Source organism: Anomaloglossus baeobatrachus, chromosome 11, assembly GCF_048569485.1.
Source record: "Anomaloglossus baeobatrachus isolate aAnoBae1 chromosome 11, aAnoBae1.hap1, whole genome shotgun sequence".
NCBI lineage: Eukaryota > Metazoa > Chordata > Amphibia > Anura > Aromobatidae > Anomaloglossus > Anomaloglossus baeobatrachus.
Window position 1 is genome coordinate 118,315,565 of NC_134363.1, and position 6,000 is coordinate 118,321,564.

Here is a 6,000-nt window from a genome sequence, read left to right on the forward strand (position 1 = left end):
AACCCAAACAAAATATTTTTATTTTCAATATTTTGTTGCGAATCCTTTGGAGGCAATCACTGCCTTAAGTCTGGAAACCATGGACATCACCAAACGCTGGGTTTCCTCCTTCTTAATGCTTTGCCAGGCCTTTACAGCCGCAGCCTTCAGGTCTTGCTTGTTTGTGGGTCTTTCCGTCTTAAGTCTGGATTTGAGCAAGTGAAATGCATGCTCAATTGGGTTAAGATTTGGTGATTGACTTGGCCATTGCAGAATGTTCTACTTTTTTGCACTCATGAACTCCTGGGTAGCTTTGGCTGTATGCTTGGGGTCATTGTCCATCTGTACTATGAAGCGCCGTCCGATCAACTTTGCGGCATTTGGCTGAATCTGGGCTGAAAGTATATCCCGGTACACTTCAGAATTCATCCGGCTACTCTTGTCTGCTGTTATGTCATCAATAAACACAAGTGACCCAGTGCCATTGAAAGCCATGCATGCCCATGCCATCACGTTGCCTCCACCATGTTTTACAGAGGATGTGGTGTGCCTTGGATCATGTGCCGTTCCCTTTCTTCTCCAAACTTTTTTCTTCCCATCATTCTGGTACAGGTTGATCTTTGTCTCATCTGTCCATAGAATACTTTTCCAGAACTGAGCTGGCTTCATGAGGTGTTTTTCAGCAAATTTAACTCTGGCCTGTCTATTTTTGGAATTGATGAATGGTTTGCATCTAGATGTGAACCCTTTGTATTTACTTTCATGGAGTCTTCTCTTTACTGTTGACTTAGAGACAGATACACCTACTTCACTGAGAGTGTTCTGGACTTCAGTTGATGTTGTGAACGGGTTCTTCTTCACCAAAGAAAGTATGCGGCGATCATCCACCACTGTTGTCATCCGTGGACGCCCAGGCCTTTTTGAGTTCCCAAGCTCACCAGTCAATTCCTTTTTTCTCAGAATGTACCAGACTGTTGATTTTGCTACTCCAAGCATGTCTGCTATCTCTCTGATGGATTTTTTCTTTTTTTTCAGCCTCAGGATGTTCTGCTTCACCTCAATTGAGAGTTCCTTAGACCGCATGTTGTCTGGTCAGAGCAACAGCTTCCAAATGCAAAACCACCCACCTGTAATCAACCCCAGACCTTTTAACTACTTCATTGATTACAGGTTTACAAGGGAGACGCCTTCAGAGTTAATTGCAGCCCTTAGAGTCCCTTGTCCAATTACTTTTGGTCCCTTGAAAAAGAGGAGGCTATGCATTACAGAGCTATGATTCCTAAACCCTTTCTCCAATTTGGATGTGAAAACTCTCATATTGCAGCTGGGAGTGTGCACTTTCAGCCCATATTATATATATATAATTGTATTTCTGAACATGTTTTTGTAAACAGCTAAAATAACAAAACTTGTGTCACTGTCCAAATATTTCTGGACCTAACACTATATACATATATATGTGTATATATGTACGTGTGTGTGTGTGTGTGTGTGTGTGTATATATGTGTATGTATGTATGTATGTATGTGTGTGTGTGTGTGTGTATATATATATATATCATACTATGAAGAAAAAGACATGGATCGCACATCCCAAAAATACATTGATCTAAAGCCGCTAGGCAAAAAATTAAATAGAACATGAGGTTCTTTTGTTACAATTCTGATCAGATTGTATTAAGCCCACTGCCACGTCACGGCAAACCTCTTGAGTGGGTCCCTAACCTGACCTTTTTGTGCGGCACCGTGCACCGACCACCGCCGTAGCGACAAAACGGCACATATGTGTGTGTATATATGTACAACACTAACATTGAAAAAAATTCCATGTATTTATCTTACAAACTTTTTTTTTTCTGCTTATGTAAAGCCAGTACAGAGCGTGGTTTCAGTCAGGAGGGCGGCCTCTTCCTGGGAATTAGACATGTCACTCACGTTGAAGCAAAATTCTTTTTTTGAACTTCAGTGCAGTGTAGTTGATTATACACAGATCCTTTACCAGAAATTCTCTGCTGAGCTCCATCCATTAGTCACATTGTCATCACACCGGTCCTTCCTGTATAGACCATTTGTCCAATGCTGAGCTCTGCCCATTAGTCACATGATCATAACCTCACGCAAGCTCAGCTGGTCTATGCAGGACCTGTGATGTCCTGATCATGTGACTAATGGGCGCAGCTCAGTTTAGCATTGGATAATTGCCTATATAGGACCTGTGTGATGTCACGATTCTGTGACCATAAGGGGTGGAAGTAAGAAGAGACATTCTGGTGAAGGATCTGTGTATAGTCAGTGACGCTGCAGGGTGCGTGACTAAAGTCAAAAAAGAATTGTGCTTGAACATGAGTGACATGACTGATTCCCAGCAATAGGGCCGCCCTCCTGACTGAAAACCAAGCTCTGCACTGTTTTTTCCTAAGCATATAAACTTTCTGTTAAAAAAAATAAAATAAATCCTTGGCTGTGTAGTGGTGGGTTTGGAATAATGGTTGCAGTGCAGATGCCGCATGGATGAGCCATCGCTGCAGACTTTACTGAACGGTTTCTATCCACATAATTAGTGGTGAGTGCTGCATTTTTTAAAACCACATTTCATGCATTTGGTGACTGCAGTCTGGGGCAGGACCATAGCAGCTGCCCGCTTGTGGCTGTCTGGACATGCTGGGAGTTGTAGTTGTGCAGCACCTGTGAAGCTGCAGGTTGGAATCATCTGCTTTGAATGGGGTAAAGGATGGCGAGCAGCCTCCAGACAGGAGTTTTTCCATAGGAAGTGAACTATATTAGGTAGAACATCACAGCCGATCCTCCAGTCTGTTACAAGATTTACCATGGACATTGCAAAGCTAAAAAAAAGTCATTTTATAATATATTTATTAATTATTATTATTAATAATAATAATAATAATAATAATGTATTTTTTTTTTCTCTCTAGCAAAAGGGGAAGCTGAGGCTAGTGTAGTGGACATCACACTCTTTTTGTGTATTTTTGGTGTGTTGGTTGTAGTGAAGGGCAACCTTCTGAGCTTTTTTGGCTCTGATGCCTGAAGTTCTCTATCTTGGTGGCTGAGTTAGTGGTTGTACCCATGCTCTGTTACACGGTCACTGATAATGGCTATCTTCCAGGCATGGGAGCATTCTGAGCAGCGACATATCGGCCGACAGGAAGCAGAAGGTTGAGCGGAGTGTCAGCTCTACCCATGACTTCTCATCTCATGATTTGGATCCTACAGGTAGGACGTGTTTCCAGCTACTTCTGCATTACACTCTGGAGTTGTGACACCAGACACTGAGACTGTTTGCTAAATCTTTGAAATCCACAACAAAATCTGTCTATTATGGAGTGGATTACAATTAAAGGGAACCTGTCACCAGTTTTGGGGCCTATAAGCTGCGACCACCACCACCGGGCTCTTAGAATGTGTATATAATATATTGTATAAGAGCCCAGGCCACTCTATAGAGCATAAAATACACTTTATAATACTCTCCTAAATGTGCGGTGGAGTTGGGTCAGATGGATGTCTTCGTTTTCCGTGGCTGGCGCCTCCTCTTTCAGCCATCTTTGTTGTCCTTCTGAAGCCAGGGTGCATGACGCGTCCTACGTCATACACACTCACAGGGCAGATCAAAGTATTGTAGTGCGCCTGCACGAGACTGACAAGTGTGTATGACGTAGGACGCGTCATGCACACAGGCTTCAGAAAGAACGAAGGTGGCCGAAAGAGGAGGCGTCTGCACCGGAGAACGGAGATGCCCATATGGCTCAACTCCACCGCACCGCACCTTAGGTGAGTATTGTAAAGGGATTTTTATGTTCTACACAGCGGCCTGTTCTCCTATAATCATTATGTTAGTGGTGGTGGCCGCAGTTTATAGGACAAAAAACTGGTGACAGGTTCCCTTTAACTCTGTAATATCTAAACATAGATGTAATTCTCAGCATGTGACCATGGCTGCATACATGTGTACCATGTCAGTAGCTATATTTCTGGAGGCCAGGTAACCATACCCCTGCCTCCCAGATATGATGGCTGCTGCCCACTGGTGAAATGTAATATTAGAGATGCTTTATGATCATGAATGGGTGGTGACGCTGATTCTGCATGCTCAGTGAAATTCATGTGTGCAAATGGGGAATCTGCATAGAGCCATGCGTATAAGGTACTATGCACAGTGTAGCACCATAGTGCTTATTATATCATGGGTCACAGCATGTATATTTTGTTAAAAATAAAAAATAATAAAAATCCTCATCTTATTAACCTTTTCGATTGGGTGGCCCTCAACAGGCCTTTGTTCTAGGTAAGGTTGCATACGTAGGGTAAAATTTTGGGCAGGGTTTTGCTTGCATAGTTTGGCAAAACCATGAGTGAATTGAAAAAAAAAATGTAAAGTATTTGAGGACTTTTCCATTTTTGCTCTCAATACAGAGCTCTAAATATCCCTTGTATAGAAAGACACAAAAATATAATTCTTCTACCTGTCACCACCAGAGGGAGCATGAGCGCATGCGGAGTTCGGATTAAAGCCAGTAATAATCCTGCATAAGGCTCCCCCTAGAGGTGGCAGCAGGCACTCTGAATGTTATTTTACATGTACAGTATATACTGTGTATTGAAGAACTTCAGCTTTGAACAGTGTAAAAAATATCAAAGTAAAAAGCCGTGAATTTTCTACCTTTCAACAGCATAAAGGTAGAATTTTGACATGGAGGCCAAGGTTTCAGGTATTTGCTACAAATGGGCACAAACTGTAGAGCACAGCGTGTAAACCTAACAATCCGGTGTTCTGGGTACACCACTCTGAAGTGCGGCCCTGGCAGTGTTGGACATAACGGGCGGTGGGCTTTGTACCCGGCTCCAGTGCAGTGCTGGCTGAGCTCAGCGCCCGGTATATTCAGATCATATCTCCTATTTATTTGGTAAATATCATTAATGGTGCAGCATTGCTTTTACCTCTGTCACATTACTCTGATTATACATTGCTTTTCTTCTTCTTTTATGCCTTTAATTCTTCCAGGGAGCAGAGTCGTCTGATATATCCACAATTTACACAGTGAGACATTTTGATCACTAGAAGTACCATCCTGATCTAGACCAGATTTTTTCCTTGCCCTTAAATCCTCTGTACGCTGTTCCCTTCTTTTAGAGGGCCACCCCCCTTTTTCTTTGCTGTGGTGCAGGGGTCGGGAACCTATGGCTCGCGAGCCAGATATGGCTCTTTTGATGGCCGTATCTGGCTCGCAGACAGGGCTCCTACCTGTCTATGGGAAGGATCAGGGCCGGCGCCAGCACAATTGAGAGCAATGATGAGGGAGTGAGCGGCGCTCTCTTTCTTATCATTCTCCCCGCTGTGACTGTCGGCGTTCTTCTGACAGCTCTGCAGCGAGCGCGGTGACGTCATCACTGCGCGCCTGCTGAGAGGTCAGCGAGCGACAGCAATGGACGATGCGCCGAGGAGACCGGATCAGTGGGGGAACGAGTGAGCCGCCCCTCTACTGACACTGGGCTCCCCTGACTCACAGGCCGGCCACTACACAGCGACACTACACATAGGGGCCCGGCAGCCGCTCTGCGTCTAAGTGTAGTGCTGCTGTGTAGTGGCCGAACTGTGAGTCAGGGGAGCCCAGTGTCAGTAGAGGGGCCCCTGACCTGGAGAGGCCACCAGCCATGTCTGAGCTGCAGGAGTGCTAGTCCTGACCTGCACAGCAGACGGAATCTCCATCCTGCAGGACCTGCGATGATGTCACGCCCATGTGACTGTGTGGGAGGAGACACAGGAGGCAGGGCAGAAAGCAAGAGAACTGAATCCTGAAGGAGATAATGGACACATGACTGGTAATAAGAAAAGAGGGGACATGAGGGGGAGGGGCTGCAGGGTGAGGGGCATATGAGGGCTGCAGACTGTGACAGAAGCATGTGAAGGGGTGCAGAGTGTTTGAGAGGGGTAAGTTGGGGTACAGGCAGGGTGAGATATGTGGGTAGGGTGTGTGAGATATGGGGGTGTATTGTGTGTGATAT

General features: G+C 44.9%; 1 protein-coding gene across 2 annotated transcripts in view; it reads left to right on the top strand.

Annotated features, from left to right (window-relative positions):
- Positions 1-6,000, top strand: part of ARHGEF12 (Rho guanine nucleotide exchange factor 12) — a 258,987-nt gene that overhangs the window by 6,231 nt on the left and 246,756 nt on the right. For both annotated transcript variants that reach the window (XM_075328415.1, XM_075328414.1), the window contains exon 2: positions 3,104-3,210. The gene's annotated coding sequence lies outside the window, so the exon portion shown is untranslated. The remainder of the gene's footprint in view (positions 1-3,103; positions 3,211-6,000) is intronic.